General features: G+C 51.1%; 27 non-coding genes across 27 annotated transcripts; all 27 read right to left on the bottom strand.

The window, feature by feature from the left end:
* Positions 1-22: 22 nt before the first annotated feature.
* On the bottom strand, positions 23-95 carry Trnaa-ugc. The gene has a single exon. It is a non-coding gene; the product is annotated as a tRNA-Ala (tRNA).
* A 1,013-nt stretch (positions 96-1,108) lies between these two features.
* Positions 1,109-1,181, bottom strand: Trnaa-agc. The gene has a single exon. It is a non-coding gene; the product is annotated as a tRNA-Ala (tRNA).
* A 416-nt stretch (positions 1,182-1,597) lies between these two features.
* On the bottom strand, positions 1,598-1,670 carry Trnaa-ugc. The gene has a single exon. It is a non-coding gene; the product is annotated as a tRNA-Ala (tRNA).
* A 1,013-nt stretch (positions 1,671-2,683) lies between these two features.
* On the bottom strand, positions 2,684-2,756 carry Trnaa-agc. Its single transcript has one exon. It is a non-coding gene; the product is annotated as a tRNA-Ala (tRNA).
* Positions 2,757-3,172: 416 nt separating this feature from the next.
* Trnaa-ugc lies at positions 3,173-3,245 on the bottom strand. Its single transcript has one exon. It is a non-coding gene; the product is annotated as a tRNA-Ala (tRNA).
* Positions 3,246-4,258: 1,013 nt separating this feature from the next.
* Trnaa-agc lies at positions 4,259-4,331 on the bottom strand. Its single transcript has one exon. It is a non-coding gene; the product is annotated as a tRNA-Ala (tRNA).
* A 416-nt stretch (positions 4,332-4,747) lies between these two features.
* On the bottom strand, positions 4,748-4,820 carry Trnaa-ugc. The gene has a single exon. It is a non-coding gene; the product is annotated as a tRNA-Ala (tRNA).
* Positions 4,821-5,833: 1,013 nt separating this feature from the next.
* Trnaa-agc lies at positions 5,834-5,906 on the bottom strand. The gene has a single exon. It is a non-coding gene; the product is annotated as a tRNA-Ala (tRNA).
* A 416-nt stretch (positions 5,907-6,322) lies between these two features.
* Trnaa-ugc lies at positions 6,323-6,395 on the bottom strand. The gene has a single exon. It is a non-coding gene; the product is annotated as a tRNA-Ala (tRNA).
* Positions 6,396-7,408: 1,013 nt separating this feature from the next.
* On the bottom strand, positions 7,409-7,481 carry Trnaa-agc. The gene has a single exon. It is a non-coding gene; the product is annotated as a tRNA-Ala (tRNA).
* A 416-nt stretch (positions 7,482-7,897) lies between these two features.
* Trnaa-ugc lies at positions 7,898-7,970 on the bottom strand. The gene has a single exon. It is a non-coding gene; the product is annotated as a tRNA-Ala (tRNA).
* Positions 7,971-8,983: 1,013 nt separating this feature from the next.
* On the bottom strand, positions 8,984-9,056 carry Trnaa-agc. Its single transcript has one exon. It is a non-coding gene; the product is annotated as a tRNA-Ala (tRNA).
* Positions 9,057-9,472: 416 nt separating this feature from the next.
* Trnaa-ugc lies at positions 9,473-9,545 on the bottom strand. Its single transcript has one exon. It is a non-coding gene; the product is annotated as a tRNA-Ala (tRNA).
* Positions 9,546-10,558: 1,013 nt separating this feature from the next.
* Trnaa-agc lies at positions 10,559-10,631 on the bottom strand. The gene has a single exon. It is a non-coding gene; the product is annotated as a tRNA-Ala (tRNA).
* A 416-nt stretch (positions 10,632-11,047) lies between these two features.
* Trnaa-ugc lies at positions 11,048-11,120 on the bottom strand. The gene has a single exon. It is a non-coding gene; the product is annotated as a tRNA-Ala (tRNA).
* A 1,013-nt stretch (positions 11,121-12,133) lies between these two features.
* Trnaa-agc lies at positions 12,134-12,206 on the bottom strand. Its single transcript has one exon. It is a non-coding gene; the product is annotated as a tRNA-Ala (tRNA).
* A 416-nt stretch (positions 12,207-12,622) lies between these two features.
* Trnaa-ugc lies at positions 12,623-12,695 on the bottom strand. The gene has a single exon. It is a non-coding gene; the product is annotated as a tRNA-Ala (tRNA).
* Positions 12,696-13,708: 1,013 nt separating this feature from the next.
* Positions 13,709-13,781, bottom strand: Trnaa-agc. The gene has a single exon. It is a non-coding gene; the product is annotated as a tRNA-Ala (tRNA).
* Positions 13,782-14,197: 416 nt separating this feature from the next.
* Trnaa-ugc lies at positions 14,198-14,270 on the bottom strand. The gene has a single exon. It is a non-coding gene; the product is annotated as a tRNA-Ala (tRNA).
* A 1,013-nt stretch (positions 14,271-15,283) lies between these two features.
* Trnaa-agc lies at positions 15,284-15,356 on the bottom strand. Its single transcript has one exon. It is a non-coding gene; the product is annotated as a tRNA-Ala (tRNA).
* Positions 15,357-15,772: 416 nt separating this feature from the next.
* Trnaa-ugc lies at positions 15,773-15,845 on the bottom strand. Its single transcript has one exon. It is a non-coding gene; the product is annotated as a tRNA-Ala (tRNA).
* A 1,013-nt stretch (positions 15,846-16,858) lies between these two features.
* Trnaa-agc lies at positions 16,859-16,931 on the bottom strand. The gene has a single exon. It is a non-coding gene; the product is annotated as a tRNA-Ala (tRNA).
* Positions 16,932-17,347: 416 nt separating this feature from the next.
* Trnaa-ugc lies at positions 17,348-17,420 on the bottom strand. The gene has a single exon. It is a non-coding gene; the product is annotated as a tRNA-Ala (tRNA).
* Positions 17,421-18,433: 1,013 nt separating this feature from the next.
* Trnaa-agc lies at positions 18,434-18,506 on the bottom strand. The gene has a single exon. It is a non-coding gene; the product is annotated as a tRNA-Ala (tRNA).
* Positions 18,507-18,922: 416 nt separating this feature from the next.
* Trnaa-ugc lies at positions 18,923-18,995 on the bottom strand. Its single transcript has one exon. It is a non-coding gene; the product is annotated as a tRNA-Ala (tRNA).
* Positions 18,996-20,008: 1,013 nt separating this feature from the next.
* Trnaa-agc lies at positions 20,009-20,081 on the bottom strand. The gene has a single exon. It is a non-coding gene; the product is annotated as a tRNA-Ala (tRNA).
* A 416-nt stretch (positions 20,082-20,497) lies between these two features.
* On the bottom strand, positions 20,498-20,570 carry Trnaa-ugc. Its single transcript has one exon. It is a non-coding gene; the product is annotated as a tRNA-Ala (tRNA).
* Positions 20,571-20,842: the final 272 nt, after the last annotated feature.

Genomic DNA, 20,842 nt, shown 5'->3' with positions numbered 1-20,842 from the left:
ACCACGCACTGACCACAAAACATGGAGGCGCCGGGGCTTGAACCCGGGACCTTTCACATGCAAAGCGAACGCTCTACCAACTGAGCTACGCCCCCAAGCACAACCAAGCTGCGCTGTTCTCCGTTCTTTGCTACTCTTATGTGCACGGACACGATGGTTGGTTGGTTTGCAGGGGTGAAGGGACCAGAGTACAAAGGCGCGGACACGTTCACATACGCAAGAGTTCCAAGTAGTTTCGATGCTCTGGTATTACGACTGCAAATTCCGTCCGTTTTTAACGTCTTAAATTGAAGGGACAGTCACAAGTTGCTCCGTTTTCACTCCATGTCGACAATCACACAGCACCTGAGGTAACAAGCACATCTGAAGACCCATTGTGCACTCGACTGTTCATGCCAACTCACTGCCTCGCACTTTACTACTGTGTACCACTCTTGTCGTCCAACTGCAAAAGACTGGGCCACAACAACTTTCCGCGTCTCCATTGCACTGCGCAAACTACGAAACGCTCCCCAAACATGGCACTCACCCACGCAGACGACTTTTCCGACTTTACACGACGCTCACGCAACGCTCACGCTAGTGACAGCCTTATTTAGAGCTTGACGTCGCACACAAGCGAATGAGCACATTTCGCCTACGACTTAGGCCGCCCTCCTAGTGTGGCTGTTCGGTGTCTGCAGGCAGCGAGGGGCTGCAAGCTTCCTGTGTTCGCGCCTATGTCACCTCTGCTTGCTTGTCAGAGACAGAGTATCGCAAAACATACAAGTCACTCCATGAATTGATTGCTACGGCATCTGTCATCAGCAGTCACAACTAGCAACACCAGTAGCAGCCGACTGCACGTCAAGAATTGGAATGTGCAGTGGGATTTTTGTGAATTCGGCGCAAGGCTGATCTTTGCGACATAGGTTTGAGAATCTTATGGGAACACTTGTACTGTTTCTAAATTATGTGTAGTGGTGGGAGGAGGGTGCTTCGTGCGCATTACAGCACGCTTGCCAATTGTGGCTGCTAATCGTTGGCTCGTATCTGCCTTGACACATTTTCTGGCTGTGAATTATTCCACTTGCATGGCAGTGTGCGCATGTTGGGGTGTTAAAAATTCTGGAGGCGCTGGGTATCGATCCCAGTACCTCTCGCATGCTAAGCGAGCGCTCTACCATCTGAGCTACGCCCCCTGCTGACGAACCGCCCTACATACAGCCATATCAATGACACAGACCCTTGCACTCCCATTATTCCGCTGACAAACACTACTCTCAATGTGTCCGTGAGGGTGTCTTTCAGGTTTCCTGCATTCTGTATCGAATCGTAGTTGGCCAAAATCAAAGTGGCACGCACGACGTCGAAAATAGCGTTCGGCCAACGCTCTGAGGTAGACGAACGTGTTGTCCACTCTCTAGACTTCATTGAGGTTAGGCCGTTATACCTAAGGCAGATTTGCACTCGATGACACCTCGACAACAGCCGGTCCTCACATTTACGTCTTGCTCTCCTTACGTCAGTATACGAGTCTGTGACGCTGGCTTTGCAACATCTTGCGTGCCTTTAGGCTCGCCGCGACCAACACTTACCACGCACTGACCACAAAACATGGAGGCGCCGGGGCTTGAACCCGGGACCTTTCACATGCAAAGCGAACGCTCTACCAACTGAGCTACGCCCCCAAGCACAACCAAGCTGCGCTGTTCTCCGTTCTTTGCTACTCTTATGTGCACGGACACGATGGTTGGTTGGTTTGCAGGGGTGAAGGGACCAGAGTACAAAGGCGCGGACACGTTCACATACGCAAGAGTTCCAAGTAGTTTCGATGCTCTGGTATTACGACTGCAAATTCCGTCCGTTTTTAACGTCTTAAATTGAAGGGACAGTCACAAGTTGCTCCGTTTTCACTCCATGTCGACAATCACACAGCACCTGAGGTAACAAGCACATCTGAAGACCCATTGTGCACTCGACTGTTCATGCCAACTCACTGCCTCGCACTTTACTACTGTGTACCACTCTTGTCGTCCAACTGCAAAAGACTGGGCCACAACAACTTTCCGCGTCTCCATTGCACTGCGCAAACTACGAAACGCTCCCCAAACATGGCACTCACCCACGCAGACGACTTTTCCGACTTTACACGACGCTCACGCAACGCTCACGCTAGTGACAGCCTTATTTAGAGCTTGACGTCGCACACAAGCGAATGAGCACATTTCGCCTACGACTTAGGCCGCCCTCCTAGTGTGGCTGTTCGGTGTCTGCAGGCAGCGAGGGGCTGCAAGCTTCCTGTGTTCGCGCCTATGTCACCTCTGCTTGCTTGTCAGAGACAGAGTATCGCAAAACATACAAGTCACTCCATGAATTGATTGCTACGGCATCTGTCATCAGCAGTCACAACTAGCAACACCAGTAGCAGCCGACTGCACGTCAAGAATTGGAATGTGCAGTGGGATTTTTGTGAATTCGGCGCAAGGCTGATCTTTGCGACATAGGTTTGAGAATCTTATGGGAACACTTGTACTGTTTCTAAATTATGTGTAGTGGTGGGAGGAGGGTGCTTCGTGCGCATTACAGCACGCTTGCCAATTGTGGCTGCTAATCGTTGGCTCGTATCTGCCTTGACACATTTTCTGGCTGTGAATTATTCCACTTGCATGGCAGTGTGCGCATGTTGGGGTGTTAAAAATTCTGGAGGCGCTGGGTATCGATCCCAGTACCTCTCGCATGCTAAGCGAGCGCTCTACCATCTGAGCTACGCCCCCTGCTGACGAACCGCCCTACATACAGCCATATCAATGACACAGACCCTTGCACTCCCATTATTCCGCTGACAAACACTACTCTCAATGTGTCCGTGAGGGTGTCTTTCAGGTTTCCTGCATTCTGTATCGAATCGTAGTTGGCCAAAATCAAAGTGGCACGCACGACGTCGAAAATAGCGTTCGGCCAACGCTCTGAGGTAGACGAACGTGTTGTCCACTCTCTAGACTTCATTGAGGTTAGGCCGTTATACCTAAGGCAGATTTGCACTCGATGACACCTCGACAACAGCCGGTCCTCACATTTACGTCTTGCTCTCCTTACGTCAGTATACGAGTCTGTGACGCTGGCTTTGCAACATCTTGCGTGCCTTTAGGCTCGCCGCGACCAACACTTACCACGCACTGACCACAAAACATGGAGGCGCCGGGGCTTGAACCCGGGACCTTTCACATGCAAAGCGAACGCTCTACCAACTGAGCTACGCCCCCAAGCACAACCAAGCTGCGCTGTTCTCCGTTCTTTGCTACTCTTATGTGCACGGACACGATGGTTGGTTGGTTTGCAGGGGTGAAGGGACCAGAGTACAAAGGCGCGGACACGTTCACATACGCAAGAGTTCCAAGTAGTTTCGATGCTCTGGTATTACGACTGCAAATTCCGTCCGTTTTTAACGTCTTAAATTGAAGGGACAGTCACAAGTTGCTCCGTTTTCACTCCATGTCGACAATCACACAGCACCTGAGGTAACAAGCACATCTGAAGACCCATTGTGCACTCGACTGTTCATGCCAACTCACTGCCTCGCACTTTACTACTGTGTACCACTCTTGTCGTCCAACTGCAAAAGACTGGGCCACAACAACTTTCCGCGTCTCCATTGCACTGCGCAAACTACGAAACGCTCCCCAAACATGGCACTCACCCACGCAGACGACTTTTCCGACTTTACACGACGCTCACGCAACGCTCACGCTAGTGACAGCCTTATTTAGAGCTTGACGTCGCACACAAGCGAATGAGCACATTTCGCCTACGACTTAGGCCGCCCTCCTAGTGTGGCTGTTCGGTGTCTGCAGGCAGCGAGGGGCTGCAAGCTTCCTGTGTTCGCGCCTATGTCACCTCTGCTTGCTTGTCAGAGACAGAGTATCGCAAAACATACAAGTCACTCCATGAATTGATTGCTACGGCATCTGTCATCAGCAGTCACAACTAGCAACACCAGTAGCAGCCGACTGCACGTCAAGAATTGGAATGTGCAGTGGGATTTTTGTGAATTCGGCGCAAGGCTGATCTTTGCGACATAGGTTTGAGAATCTTATGGGAACACTTGTACTGTTTCTAAATTATGTGTAGTGGTGGGAGGAGGGTGCTTCGTGCGCATTACAGCACGCTTGCCAATTGTGGCTGCTAATCGTTGGCTCGTATCTGCCTTGACACATTTTCTGGCTGTGAATTATTCCACTTGCATGGCAGTGTGCGCATGTTGGGGTGTTAAAAATTCTGGAGGCGCTGGGTATCGATCCCAGTACCTCTCGCATGCTAAGCGAGCGCTCTACCATCTGAGCTACGCCCCCTGCTGACGAACCGCCCTACATACAGCCATATCAATGACACAGACCCTTGCACTCCCATTATTCCGCTGACAAACACTACTCTCAATGTGTCCGTGAGGGTGTCTTTCAGGTTTCCTGCATTCTGTATCGAATCGTAGTTGGCCAAAATCAAAGTGGCACGCACGACGTCGAAAATAGCGTTCGGCCAACGCTCTGAGGTAGACGAACGTGTTGTCCACTCTCTAGACTTCATTGAGGTTAGGCCGTTATACCTAAGGCAGATTTGCACTCGATGACACCTCGACAACAGCCGGTCCTCACATTTACGTCTTGCTCTCCTTACGTCAGTATACGAGTCTGTGACGCTGGCTTTGCAACATCTTGCGTGCCTTTAGGCTCGCCGCGACCAACACTTACCACGCACTGACCACAAAACATGGAGGCGCCGGGGCTTGAACCCGGGACCTTTCACATGCAAAGCGAACGCTCTACCAACTGAGCTACGCCCCCAAGCACAACCAAGCTGCGCTGTTCTCCGTTCTTTGCTACTCTTATGTGCACGGACACGATGGTTGGTTGGTTTGCAGGGGTGAAGGGACCAGAGTACAAAGGCGCGGACACGTTCACATACGCAAGAGTTCCAAGTAGTTTCGATGCTCTGGTATTACGACTGCAAATTCCGTCCGTTTTTAACGTCTTAAATTGAAGGGACAGTCACAAGTTGCTCCGTTTTCACTCCATGTCGACAATCACACAGCACCTGAGGTAACAAGCACATCTGAAGACCCATTGTGCACTCGACTGTTCATGCCAACTCACTGCCTCGCACTTTACTACTGTGTACCACTCTTGTCGTCCAACTGCAAAAGACTGGGCCACAACAACTTTCCGCGTCTCCATTGCACTGCGCAAACTACGAAACGCTCCCCAAACATGGCACTCACCCACGCAGACGACTTTTCCGACTTTACACGACGCTCACGCAACGCTCACGCTAGTGACAGCCTTATTTAGAGCTTGACGTCGCACACAAGCGAATGAGCACATTTCGCCTACGACTTAGGCCGCCCTCCTAGTGTGGCTGTTCGGTGTCTGCAGGCAGCGAGGGGCTGCAAGCTTCCTGTGTTCGCGCCTATGTCACCTCTGCTTGCTTGTCAGAGACAGAGTATCGCAAAACATACAAGTCACTCCATGAATTGATTGCTACGGCATCTGTCATCAGCAGTCACAACTAGCAACACCAGTAGCAGCCGACTGCACGTCAAGAATTGGAATGTGCAGTGGGATTTTTGTGAATTCGGCGCAAGGCTGATCTTTGCGACATAGGTTTGAGAATCTTATGGGAACACTTGTACTGTTTCTAAATTATGTGTAGTGGTGGGAGGAGGGTGCTTCGTGCGCATTACAGCACGCTTGCCAATTGTGGCTGCTAATCGTTGGCTCGTATCTGCCTTGACACATTTTCTGGCTGTGAATTATTCCACTTGCATGGCAGTGTGCGCATGTTGGGGTGTTAAAAATTCTGGAGGCGCTGGGTATCGATCCCAGTACCTCTCGCATGCTAAGCGAGCGCTCTACCATCTGAGCTACGCCCCCTGCTGACGAACCGCCCTACATACAGCCATATCAATGACACAGACCCTTGCACTCCCATTATTCCGCTGACAAACACTACTCTCAATGTGTCCGTGAGGGTGTCTTTCAGGTTTCCTGCATTCTGTATCGAATCGTAGTTGGCCAAAATCAAAGTGGCACGCACGACGTCGAAAATAGCGTTCGGCCAACGCTCTGAGGTAGACGAACGTGTTGTCCACTCTCTAGACTTCATTGAGGTTAGGCCGTTATACCTAAGGCAGATTTGCACTCGATGACACCTCGACAACAGCCGGTCCTCACATTTACGTCTTGCTCTCCTTACGTCAGTATACGAGTCTGTGACGCTGGCTTTGCAACATCTTGCGTGCCTTTAGGCTCGCCGCGACCAACACTTACCACGCACTGACCACAAAACATGGAGGCGCCGGGGCTTGAACCCGGGACCTTTCACATGCAAAGCGAACGCTCTACCAACTGAGCTACGCCCCCAAGCACAACCAAGCTGCGCTGTTCTCCGTTCTTTGCTACTCTTATGTGCACGGACACGATGGTTGGTTGGTTTGCAGGGGTGAAGGGACCAGAGTACAAAGGCGCGGACACGTTCACATACGCAAGAGTTCCAAGTAGTTTCGATGCTCTGGTATTACGACTGCAAATTCCGTCCGTTTTTAACGTCTTAAATTGAAGGGACAGTCACAAGTTGCTCCGTTTTCACTCCATGTCGACAATCACACAGCACCTGAGGTAACAAGCACATCTGAAGACCCATTGTGCACTCGACTGTTCATGCCAACTCACTGCCTCGCACTTTACTACTGTGTACCACTCTTGTCGTCCAACTGCAAAAGACTGGGCCACAACAACTTTCCGCGTCTCCATTGCACTGCGCAAACTACGAAACGCTCCCCAAACATGGCACTCACCCACGCAGACGACTTTTCCGACTTTACACGACGCTCACGCAACGCTCACGCTAGTGACAGCCTTATTTAGAGCTTGACGTCGCACACAAGCGAATGAGCACATTTCGCCTACGACTTAGGCCGCCCTCCTAGTGTGGCTGTTCGGTGTCTGCAGGCAGCGAGGGGCTGCAAGCTTCCTGTGTTCGCGCCTATGTCACCTCTGCTTGCTTGTCAGAGACAGAGTATCGCAAAACATACAAGTCACTCCATGAATTGATTGCTACGGCATCTGTCATCAGCAGTCACAACTAGCAACACCAGTAGCAGCCGACTGCACGTCAAGAATTGGAATGTGCAGTGGGATTTTTGTGAATTCGGCGCAAGGCTGATCTTTGCGACATAGGTTTGAGAATCTTATGGGAACACTTGTACTGTTTCTAAATTATGTGTAGTGGTGGGAGGAGGGTGCTTCGTGCGCATTACAGCACGCTTGCCAATTGTGGCTGCTAATCGTTGGCTCGTATCTGCCTTGACACATTTTCTGGCTGTGAATTATTCCACTTGCATGGCAGTGTGCGCATGTTGGGGTGTTAAAAATTCTGGAGGCGCTGGGTATCGATCCCAGTACCTCTCGCATGCTAAGCGAGCGCTCTACCATCTGAGCTACGCCCCCTGCTGACGAACCGCCCTACATACAGCCATATCAATGACACAGACCCTTGCACTCCCATTATTCCGCTGACAAACACTACTCTCAATGTGTCCGTGAGGGTGTCTTTCAGGTTTCCTGCATTCTGTATCGAATCGTAGTTGGCCAAAATCAAAGTGGCACGCACGACGTCGAAAATAGCGTTCGGCCAACGCTCTGAGGTAGACGAACGTGTTGTCCACTCTCTAGACTTCATTGAGGTTAGGCCGTTATACCTAAGGCAGATTTGCACTCGATGACACCTCGACAACAGCCGGTCCTCACATTTACGTCTTGCTCTCCTTACGTCAGTATACGAGTCTGTGACGCTGGCTTTGCAACATCTTGCGTGCCTTTAGGCTCGCCGCGACCAACACTTACCACGCACTGACCACAAAACATGGAGGCGCCGGGGCTTGAACCCGGGACCTTTCACATGCAAAGCGAACGCTCTACCAACTGAGCTACGCCCCCAAGCACAACCAAGCTGCGCTGTTCTCCGTTCTTTGCTACTCTTATGTGCACGGACACGATGGTTGGTTGGTTTGCAGGGGTGAAGGGACCAGAGTACAAAGGCGCGGACACGTTCACATACGCAAGAGTTCCAAGTAGTTTCGATGCTCTGGTATTACGACTGCAAATTCCGTCCGTTTTTAACGTCTTAAATTGAAGGGACAGTCACAAGTTGCTCCGTTTTCACTCCATGTCGACAATCACACAGCACCTGAGGTAACAAGCACATCTGAAGACCCATTGTGCACTCGACTGTTCATGCCAACTCACTGCCTCGCACTTTACTACTGTGTACCACTCTTGTCGTCCAACTGCAAAAGACTGGGCCACAACAACTTTCCGCGTCTCCATTGCACTGCGCAAACTACGAAACGCTCCCCAAACATGGCACTCACCCACGCAGACGACTTTTCCGACTTTACACGACGCTCACGCAACGCTCACGCTAGTGACAGCCTTATTTAGAGCTTGACGTCGCACACAAGCGAATGAGCACATTTCGCCTACGACTTAGGCCGCCCTCCTAGTGTGGCTGTTCGGTGTCTGCAGGCAGCGAGGGGCTGCAAGCTTCCTGTGTTCGCGCCTATGTCACCTCTGCTTGCTTGTCAGAGACAGAGTATCGCAAAACATACAAGTCACTCCATGAATTGATTGCTACGGCATCTGTCATCAGCAGTCACAACTAGCAACACCAGTAGCAGCCGACTGCACGTCAAGAATTGGAATGTGCAGTGGGATTTTTGTGAATTCGGCGCAAGGCTGATCTTTGCGACATAGGTTTGAGAATCTTATGGGAACACTTGTACTGTTTCTAAATTATGTGTAGTGGTGGGAGGAGGGTGCTTCGTGCGCATTACAGCACGCTTGCCAATTGTGGCTGCTAATCGTTGGCTCGTATCTGCCTTGACACATTTTCTGGCTGTGAATTATTCCACTTGCATGGCAGTGTGCGCATGTTGGGGTGTTAAAAATTCTGGAGGCGCTGGGTATCGATCCCAGTACCTCTCGCATGCTAAGCGAGCGCTCTACCATCTGAGCTACGCCCCCTGCTGACGAACCGCCCTACATACAGCCATATCAATGACACAGACCCTTGCACTCCCATTATTCCGCTGACAAACACTACTCTCAATGTGTCCGTGAGGGTGTCTTTCAGGTTTCCTGCATTCTGTATCGAATCGTAGTTGGCCAAAATCAAAGTGGCACGCACGACGTCGAAAATAGCGTTCGGCCAACGCTCTGAGGTAGACGAACGTGTTGTCCACTCTCTAGACTTCATTGAGGTTAGGCCGTTATACCTAAGGCAGATTTGCACTCGATGACACCTCGACAACAGCCGGTCCTCACATTTACGTCTTGCTCTCCTTACGTCAGTATACGAGTCTGTGACGCTGGCTTTGCAACATCTTGCGTGCCTTTAGGCTCGCCGCGACCAACACTTACCACGCACTGACCACAAAACATGGAGGCGCCGGGGCTTGAACCCGGGACCTTTCACATGCAAAGCGAACGCTCTACCAACTGAGCTACGCCCCCAAGCACAACCAAGCTGCGCTGTTCTCCGTTCTTTGCTACTCTTATGTGCACGGACACGATGGTTGGTTGGTTTGCAGGGGTGAAGGGACCAGAGTACAAAGGCGCGGACACGTTCACATACGCAAGAGTTCCAAGTAGTTTCGATGCTCTGGTATTACGACTGCAAATTCCGTCCGTTTTTAACGTCTTAAATTGAAGGGACAGTCACAAGTTGCTCCGTTTTCACTCCATGTCGACAATCACACAGCACCTGAGGTAACAAGCACATCTGAAGACCCATTGTGCACTCGACTGTTCATGCCAACTCACTGCCTCGCACTTTACTACTGTGTACCACTCTTGTCGTCCAACTGCAAAAGACTGGGCCACAACAACTTTCCGCGTCTCCATTGCACTGCGCAAACTACGAAACGCTCCCCAAACATGGCACTCACCCACGCAGACGACTTTTCCGACTTTACACGACGCTCACGCAACGCTCACGCTAGTGACAGCCTTATTTAGAGCTTGACGTCGCACACAAGCGAATGAGCACATTTCGCCTACGACTTAGGCCGCCCTCCTAGTGTGGCTGTTCGGTGTCTGCAGGCAGCGAGGGGCTGCAAGCTTCCTGTGTTCGCGCCTATGTCACCTCTGCTTGCTTGTCAGAGACAGAGTATCGCAAAACATACAAGTCACTCCATGAATTGATTGCTACGGCATCTGTCATCAGCAGTCACAACTAGCAACACCAGTAGCAGCCGACTGCACGTCAAGAATTGGAATGTGCAGTGGGATTTTTGTGAATTCGGCGCAAGGCTGATCTTTGCGACATAGGTTTGAGAATCTTATGGGAACACTTGTACTGTTTCTAAATTATGTGTAGTGGTGGGAGGAGGGTGCTTCGTGCGCATTACAGCACGCTTGCCAATTGTGGCTGCTAATCGTTGGCTCGTATCTGCCTTGACACATTTTCTGGCTGTGAATTATTCCACTTGCATGGCAGTGTGCGCATGTTGGGGTGTTAAAAATTCTGGAGGCGCTGGGTATCGATCCCAGTACCTCTCGCATGCTAAGCGAGCGCTCTACCATCTGAGCTACGCCCCCTGCTGACGAACCGCGCTACATACAGCCATATCAATGACACAGACCCTTGCACTCCCATTATTCCGCTGACAAACACTACTCTCAATGTGTCCGTGAGGGTGTCTTTCAGGTTTCCTGCATTCTGTATCGAATCGTAGTTGGCCAAAATCAAAGTGGCACGCACGACGTCGAAAATAGCGTTCGGCCAACGCTCTGAGGTAGACGAACGTGTTGTCCACTCTCTAGACTTCATTGAGGTTAGGCCGTTATACCTAAGGCAGATTTGCACTCGATGACACCTCGACAACAGCCGGTCCTCACATTTACGTCTTGCTCTCCTTACGTCAGTATACGAGTCTGTGACGCTGGCTTTGCAACATCTTGCGTGCCTTTAGGCTCGCCGCGACCAACACTTACCACGCACTGACCACAAAACATGGAGGCGCCGGGGCTTGAACCCGGGACCTTTCACATGCAAAGCGAACGCTCTACCAACTGAGCTACGCCCCCAAGCACAACCAAGCTGCGCTGTTCTCCGTTCTTTGCTACTCTTATGTGCACGGACACGATGGTTGGTTGGTTTGCAGGGGTGAAGGGACCAGAGTACAAAGGCGCGGACACGTTCACATACGCAAGAGTTCCAAGTAGTTTCGATGCTCTGGTATTACGACTGCAAATTCCGTCCGTTTTTAACGTCTTAAATTGAAGGGACAGTCACAAGTTGCTCCGTTTTCACTCCATGTCGACAATCACGCAGCACCTGAGGTAACAAGCACATCTGAAGACCCATTGTGCACTCGACTGTTCATGCCAACTCACTGCCTCGCACTTTACTACTGTGTACCACTCTTGTCGTCCAACTGCAAAAGACTGGGCCACAACAACTTTCCGCGTCTCCATTGCACTGCGCAAACTACGAAACGCTCCCCAAACATGGCACTCACCCACGCAGACGACTTTTCCGACTTTACACGACGCTCACGCAACGCTCACGCTAGTGACAGCCTTATTTAGAGCTTGACGTCGCACACAAGCGAATGAGCACATTTCGCCTACGACTTAGGCCGCCCTCCTAGTGTGGCTGTTCGGTGTCTGCAGGCAGCGAGGGGCTGCAAGCTTCCTGTGTTCGCGCCTATGTCACCTCTGCTTGCTTGTCAGAGACAGAGTATCGCAAAACATACAAGTCACTCCATGAATTGATTGCTACGGCATCTGTCATCAGCAGTCACAACTAGCAACACCAGTAGCAGCCGACTGCACGTCAAGAATTGGAATGTGCAGTGGGATTTTTGTGAATTCGGCGCAAGGCTGATCTTTGCGACATAGCTTTGAGAATCTTATGGGAACACTTGTACTGTTTCTAAATTATGTGTAGTGGTGGGAGGAGGGTGCTTCGTGCGCATTACAGCACGCTTGCCAATTGTGGCTGCTAATCGTTGGCTCGTATCTGCCTTGACACATTTTCTGGCTGTGAATTATTCCACTTGCATGGCAGTGTGCGCATGTTGGGGTGTTAAAAATTCTGGAGGCGCTGGGTATCGATCCCAGTACCTCTCGCATGCTAAGCGAGCGCTCTACCATCTGAGCTACGCCCCCTGCTGACGAACCGCCCTACATACAGCCATATCAATGACACAGACCCTTGCACTCCCATTATTCCGCTGACAAACACTACTCTCAATGTGTCCGTGAGGGTGTCTTTCAGGTTTCCTGCATTCTGTATCGAATCGTAGTTGGCCAAAATCAAAGTGGCACGCACGACGTCGAAAATAGCGTTCGGCCAACGCTCTGAGGTAGACGAACGTGTTGTCCACTCTCTAGACTTCATTGAGGTTAGGCCGTTATACCTAAGGCAGATTTGCACTCGATGACACCTCGACAACAGCCGGTCCTCACATTTACGTCTTGCTCTCCTTACGTCAGTATACGAGTCTGTGACGCTGGCTTTGCAACATCTTGCGTGCCTTTAGGCTCGCCGCGACCAACACTTACCACGCACTGACCACAAAACATGGAGGCGCCGGGGCTTGAACCCGGGACCTTTCACATGCAAAGCGAACGCTCTACCAACTGAGCTACGCCCCCAAGCACAACCAAGCTGCGCTGTTCTCCGTTCTTTGCTACTCTTATGTGCACGGACACGATGGTTGGTTGGTTTGCAGGGGTGAAGGGACCAGAGTACAAAGGCGCGGACACGTTCACATACGCAAGAGTTCCAAGTAGTTTCGATGCTCTGGTATTACGACTGCAAATTCCGTCCGTTTTTAACGTCTTAAATTGAAGGGACAGTCACAAGTTGCTCCGTTTTCACTCCATGTCGACAATCACGCAGCACCTGAGGTAACAAGCACATCTGAAGACCCATTGTGCACTCGACTGTTCATGCCAACTCACTGCCTCGCACTTTACTACTGTGTACCACTCTTGTCGTCCAACTGCAAAAGACTGGGCCACAACAACTTTCCGCGTCTCCATTGCACTGCGCAAACTACGAAACGCTCCCCAAACATGGCACTCACCCACGCAGACGACTTTTCCGACTTTACACGACGCTCACGCAACGCTCACGCTAGTGACAGCCTTATTTAGAGCTTGACGTCGCACACAAGCGAATGAGCACATTTCGCCTACGACTTAGGCCGCCCTCCTAGTGTGGCTGTTCGGTGTCTGCAGGCAGCGAGGGGCTGCAAGCTTCCTGTGTTCGCGCCTATGTCACCTCTGCTTGCTTGTCAGAGACAGAGTATCGCAAAACATACAAGTCACTCCATGAATTGATTGCTACGGCATCTGTCATCAGCAGTCACAACTAGCAACACCAGTAGCAGCCGACTGCACGTCAAGAATTGGAATGTGCAGTGGGATTTTTGTGAATTCGGCGCAAGGCTGATCTTTGCGACATAGGTTTGAGAATCTTATGGGAACACTTGTACTGTTTCTAAATTATGTGTAGTGGTGGGAGGAGGGTGCTTCGTGCGCATTACAGCACGCTTGCCAATTGTGGCTGCTAATCGTTGGCTCGTATCTGCCTTGACACATTTTCTGGCTGTGAATTATTCCACTTGCATGGCAGTGTGCGCATGTTGGGGTGTTAAAAATTCTGGAGGCGCTGGGTATCGATCCCAGTACCTCTCGCATGCTAAGCGAGCGCTCTACCATCTGAGCTACGCCCCCTGCTGACGAACCGCGCTACATACAGCCATATCAATGACACAGACCCTTGCACTCCCATTATTCCGCTGACAAACACTACTCTCAATGTGTCCGTGAGGGTGTCTTTCAGGTTTCCTGCATTCTGTATCGAATCGTAGTTGGCCAAAATCAAAGTGGCACGCACGACGTCGAAAATAGCGTTCGGCCAACGCTCTGAGGTAGACGAACGTGTTGTCCACTCTCTAGACTTCATTGAGGTTAGGCCGTTATACCTAAGGCAGATTTGCACTCGATGACACCTCGACAACAGCCGGTCCTCACATTTACGTCTTGCTCTCCTTACGTCAGTATACGAGTCTGTGACGCTGGCTTTGCAACATCTTGCGTGCCTTTAGGCTCGCCGCGACCAACACTTACCACGCACTGACCACAAAACATGGAGGCGCCGGGGCTTGAACCCGGGACCTTTCACATGCAAAGCGAACGCTCTACCAACTGAGCTACGCCCCCAAGCACAACCAAGCTGCGCTGTTCTCCGTTCTTTGCTACTCTTATGTGCACGGACACGATGGTTGGTTGGTTTGCAGGGGTGAAGGGACCAGAGTACAAAGGCGCGGACACGTTCACATACGCAAGAGTTCCAAGTAGTTTCGATGCTCTGGTATTACGACTGCAAATTCCGTCCGTTTTTAACGTCTTAAATTGAAGGGACAGTCACAAGTTGCTCCGTTTTCACTCCATGTCGACAATCACACAGCACCTGAGGTAACAAGCACATCTGAAGACCCATTGTGCACTCGACTGTTCATGCCAACTCACTGCCTCGCACTTTACTACTGTGTACCACTCTTGTCGTCCAACTGCAAAAGACTGGGCCACAACAACTTTCCGCGTCTCCATTGCACTGCGCAAACTACGAAACGCTCCCCAAACATGGCACTCACCCACGCAGACGACTTTTCCGACTTTACACGACGCTCACGCAACGCTCACGCTAGTGACAGCCTTATTTAGAGCTTGACGTCGCACACAAGCGAATGAGCACATTTCGCCTACGACTTAGGCCGCCCTCCTAGTGTGGCTGTTCGGTGTCTGCAGGCAGCGAGGGGCTGCAAGCTTCCTGTGTTCGCGCCTATGTCACCTCTGCTTGCTTGTCAGAGACAGAGTATCGCAAAACATACAAGTCACTCCATGAATTGATTGCTACGGCATCTGTCATCAGCAGTCACAACTAGCAACACCAGTAGCAGCCGACTGCACGTCAAGAATTGGAATGTGCAGTGGGATTTTTGTGAATTCGGCGCAAGGCTGATCTTTGCGACATAGGTTTGAGAATCTTATGGGAACACTTGTACTGTTTCTAAATTATGTGTAGTGGTGGGAGGAGGGTGCTTCGTGCGCATTACAGCACGCTTGCCAATTGTGGCTGCTAATCGTTGGCTCGTATCTGCCTTGACACATTTTCTGGCTGTGAATTATTCCACTTGCATGGCAGTGTGCGCATGTTGGGGTGTTAAAAATTCTGGAGGCGCTGGGTATCGATCCCAGTACCTCTCGCATGCTAAGCGAGCGCTCTACCATCTGAGCTACGCCCCCTGCTGACGAACCGCGCTACATACAGCCATATCAATGACACAGACCCTTGCACTCCCATTATTCCGCTGACAAACACTACTCTCAATGTGTCCGTGAGGGTGTCTTTCAGGTTTCCTGCATTCTGTATCGAATCGTAGTTGGCCAAAATCAAAGTGGCACGCACGACGTCGAAAATAGCGTTCGGCCAACGCTCTGAGGTAGACGAACGTGTTGTCCACTCTCTAGACTTCATTGAGGTTAGGCCGTTATACCTAAGGCAGATTTGCACTCGATGACACCTCGACAACAGCCGGTCCTCACATTTACGTCTTGCTCTCCTTACGTCAGTATACGAGTCTGTGACGCTGGCTTTGCAACATCTTGCGTGCCTTTAGGCTCGCCGCGACCAACACTTACCACGCACTGACCACAAAACATGGAGGCGCCGGGGCTTGAACCCGGGACCTTTCACATGCAAAGCGAACGCTCTACCAACTGAGCTACGCCCCCAAGCACAACCAAGCTGCGCTGTTCTCCGTTCTTTGCTACTCTTATGTGCACGGACACGATGGTTGGTTGGTTTGCAGGGGTGAAGGGACCAGAGTACAAAGGCGCGGACACGTTCACATACGCAAGAGTTCCAAGTAGTTTCGATGCTCTGGTATTACGACTGCAAATTCCGTCCGTTTTTAACGTCTTAAATTGAAGGGACAGTCACAAGTTGCTCCGTTTTCACTCCATGTCGACAATCACACAGCACCTGAGGTAACAAGCACATCTGAAGACCCATTGTGCACTCGACTGTTCATGCCAACTCACTGCCTCGCACTTTACTACTGTGTACCACTCTTGTCGTCCAACTGCAAAAGACTGGGCCACAACAACTTTCCGCGTCTCCATTGCACTGCGCAAACTACGAAACGCTCCCCAAACATGGCACTCACCCACGCAGACGACTTTTCCGACTTTACACGACGCTCACGCAACGCTCACGCTAGTGACAGCCTTATTTAGAGCTTGACGTCGCACACAAGCGAATGAGCACATTTCGCCTACGACTTAGGCCGCCCTCCTAGTGTGGCTGTTCGGTGTCTGCAGGCAGCGAGGGGCTGCAAGCTTCCTGTGTTCGCGCCTATGTCACCTCTGCTTGCTTGTCAGAGACAGAGTATCGCAAAACATACAAGTCACTCCATGAATTGATTGCTACGGCATCTGTCATCAGCAGTCACAACTAGCAACACCAGTAGCAGCCGACTGCACGTCAAGAATTGGAATGTGCAGTGGGATTTTTGTGAATTCGGCGCAAGGCTGATCTTTGCGACATAGGTTTGAGAATCTTATGGGAACACTTGTACTGTTTCTAAATTATGTGTAGTGGTGGGAGGAGGGTGCTTCGTGCGCATTACAGCACGCTTGCCAATTGTGGCTGCTAATCGTTGGCTCGTATCTGCCTTGACACATTTTCTGGCTGTGAATTATTCCACTTGCATGGCAGTGTGCGCATGTTGGGGTGTTAAAAATTCTGGAGGCGCTGGGTATCGATCCCAGTACCTCTCGCATGCTAAGCGAGCGCTCTACCATCTGAGCTACGCCCCCTGCTGACGAACCGCCCTACATACAGCCATATCAATGACACAGACCCTTGCACTCCCATTATTCCGCTGACAAACACTACTCTCAATGTGTCCGTGAGGGTGTCTTTCAGGTTTCCTGCATTCTGTATCGAATCGTAGTTGGCCAAAATCAAAGTGGCACGCACGACGTCGAAAATAGCGTTCGGCCAACGCTCTGAGGTAGACGAACGTGTTGTCCACTCTCTAGACTTCATTGAGGTTAGGCCGTTATACCTAAGGCAGATTTGCACTCGATGACACCTCGACAACAGCCGGTCCTCACATTTACGTCTTGCTCTCCTTACGTCAGTATACGAGTCTGTGACGCTGGCTTTGCAACATCTTGCGTGCCTTTAGGCTCGCCGCGACCAACACTTACCACGCACTGACCACAAAACATGGAGGCGCCGGGGCTTGAACCCGGGACCTTTCACATGCAAAGCGAACGCTCTACCAACTGAGCTACGCCCCCAAGCACAACCAAGCTGCGCTGTTCTCCGTTCTTTGCTACTCTTATGTGCACGGACACGATGGTTGGTTGGTTTGCAGGGGTGAAGGGACCAGAGTACAAAGGCGCGGACACGTTCACATACGCAAGAGTTCCAAGTAGTTTCGATGCTCTGGTATTACGACTGCAAATTCCGTCCGTTTTTAACGTCTTAAATTGAAGGGACAGTCACAAGTTGCTCCGTTTTCACTCCATGTCGACAATCACACAGCACCTGAGGTAACAAGCACATCTGAAGACCCATTGTGCACTCGACTGTTCATGCCAACTCACTGCCTCGCACTTTACTACTGTGTACCACTCTTGTCGTCCAACTGCAAAAGACTGGGCCACAACAACTTTCCGCGTCTCCATTGCACTGCGCAAACTACGAAACGCTCCCCAAACATGGCACTCACCCACGCAGACGACTTTTCCGACTTTACACGACGCTCACGCAACGCTCACGCTAGTGACAGCCTTATTTAGAGCTTGACGTCGCACACAAGCGAATGAGCACATTTCGCCTACGACTTAGGCCGCCCTCCTAGTGTGGCTGTTCGGTGTCTGCAGGCAGCGAGGGGCTGCAAGCTTCCTGTGTTCGCGCCTATGTCACCTCTGCTTGCTTGTCAGAGACAGAGTATCGCAAAACATACAAGTCACTCCATGAATTGATTGCTACGGCATCTGTCATCAGCAGTCACAACTAGCAACACCAGTAGCAGCCGACTGCACGTCAAGAATTGGAATGTGCAGTGGGATTTTTGTGAATTCGGCGCAAGGCTGATCTTTGCGACATAGGTTTGAGAATCTTATGGGAACACTTGTACTGTTTCTAAATTATGTGTAGTGGTGGGAGGAGGGTGCTTCGTGCGCATTACAGCACGCTTGCCAATTGTGGCTGCTAATCGTTGGCTCGTATCTGCCTTGACACATTTTCTGGCTGTGAATTATTCCACTTGCATGGCAGTGTGCGCATGTTGGGGTGTTAAAAATTCTGGAGGCGCTGGGTATCGATCCCAGTACCTCTCGCATGCTAAGCGAGCGCTCTACCATCTGAGCTACGCCCCCTGCTGACGAACCGCCCTACATACAGCCATATCAATGACACAGACCCTTGCACTCCCATTATTCCGCTGACAAACACTACTCTCAATGTGTCCGTGAGGGTGTCTTTCAGGTTTCCTGCATTCTGTATCGAATCGTAGTTGGCCAAAATCAAAGTGGCACGCACGACGTCGAAAATAGCGTTCGGCCAACGCTCTGAGGTAGACGAACGTGTTGTCCACTCTCTAGACTTCATTGAGGTTAGGCCGTTATACCTAAGGCAGATTTGCACTCGATGACACCTCGACAACAGCCGGTCCTCACATTTACGTCTTGCTCTCCTTACGTCAGTATACGAGTCTGTGACGCTGGCTTTGCAACATCTTGCGTGCCTTTAGGCTCGCCGCGACCAACACTTACCACGCACTGACCACAAAACATGGAGGCGCCGGGGCTTGAACCCGGGACCTTTCACATGCAAAGCGAACGCTCTACCAACTGAGCTACGCCCCCAAGCACAACCAAGCTGCGCTGTTCTCCGTTCTTTGCTACTCTTATGTGCACGGACACGATGGTTGGTTGGTTTGCAGGGGTGAAGGGACCAGAGTACAAAGGCGCGGACACGTTCACATACGCAAGAGTTCCAAGTAGTTTCGATGCTCTGGTATTACGACTGCAAATTCCGTCCGTTTTTAACGTCTTAAATTGAAGGGACAGTCACAAGTTGCTCCGTTTTCACTCCATGTCGACAATCACACAGCACCTGAGGTAACAAGCACATCTGAAGACCCATTGTGCACTCGACTGTTCATGCCAACTCACTGCCTCGCACTTTACTACTGTGTACCACTCTTGTCGTCCAACTGCAAAAGACTGGGCCACAACAACTTTCCGCGTCTCCATTGCACTGCGCAAACTACGAAACGCTCCCCAAACATGGCACTCACCCACGCAGACGACTTTTCCGACTTTACACGACGCTCACGCAACGCTCACGCTAGTGACAGCCTTATTTAGAGCTTGACGTCGCACACAAGCGAATGAGCACATTTCGCCTACGACTTAGGCCGCCCTCCTAGTGTGGCTGTTCGGTGTCTGCAGGCAGCGAGGGGCTGCAAGCTTCCTGTGTTCGCGCCTATGTCACCTCTGCTTGCTTGTCAGAGACAGAGTATCGCAAAACATACAAGTCACTCCATGAATTGATTGCTACGGCATCTGTCATCAGCAGTCACAACTAGCAACACCAGTAGCAGCCGACTGCACGTCAAGAATTGGAATGTGCAGTGGGATTTTTGTGAATTCGGCGCAAGGCTGATCTTTGCGACATAGGTTTGAGAATCTTATGGGAACACTTGTACTGTTTCTAAATTATGTGTAGTGGTGGGAGGAGGGTGCTTCGTGCGCATTACAGCACGCTTGCCAATTGTGGCTGCTAATCGTTGGCTCGTATCTGCCTTGACACATTTTCTGGCTGTGAATTATTCCACTTGCATGGCAGTGTGCGCATGTTGGGGTGTTAAAAATTCTGGAGGCGCTGGGTATCGATCCCAGTACCTCTCGCATGCTAAGCGAGCGCTCTACCATCTGAGCTACGCCCCCTGCTGACGAACCGCGCTACATACAGCCATATCAATGACACAGACCCTTGCACTCCCATTATTCCGCTGACAAACACTACTCTCAATGTGTCCGTGAGGGTGTCTTTCAGGTTTCCTGCATTCTGTATCGAATCGTAGTTGGCCAAAATCAAAGTGGCACGCACGACGTCGAAAATAGCGTTCGGCCAACGCTCTGAGGTAGACGAACGTGTTGTCCACTCTCTAGACTTCATTGAGGTTAGGCCGTTATACCTAAGGCAGATTTGCACTCGATGACACCTCGACAACAGCCGGTCCTCACATTTACGTCTTGCTCTCCTTACGTCAGTATACGAGTCTGTGACGCTGGCTTTGCAACATCTTGCGTGCCTTTAGGCTCGCCGCGACCAACACTTACCACGCACTGACCACAAAACATGGAGGCGCCGGGGCTTGAACCCGGGACCTTTCACATGCAAAGCGAACGCTCTACCAACTGAGCTACGCCCCCAAGCACAACCAAGCTGCGCTGTTCTCCGTTCTTTGCTACTCTTATGTGCACGGACACGATGGTTGGTTGGTTTGCAGGGGTGAAGGGACCAGAGTACAAAGGCGCGGACACGTTCACATACGCAAGAGTTCCAAGTAGTTTCGATGCTCTGGTATTACGACTGCAAATTCCGTCCGTTTTTAACGTCTTAAATTGAAGGGACAGTCACAAGTTGCTCCGTTTTCACTCCATGTCGACAATCACACAGCACCTGAGGTAACAAGCACATCTGA

Source organism: Schistocerca piceifrons, unplaced genomic scaffold (assembly GCF_021461385.2).
Source record: "Schistocerca piceifrons isolate TAMUIC-IGC-003096 unplaced genomic scaffold, iqSchPice1.1 HiC_scaffold_1190, whole genome shotgun sequence".
In the NCBI taxonomy this organism is placed as follows: Eukaryota; Metazoa; Arthropoda; class Insecta; order Orthoptera; family Acrididae; genus Schistocerca; species Schistocerca piceifrons.
This window is presented reverse-complemented; position numbering and strand designations above follow the sequence as displayed.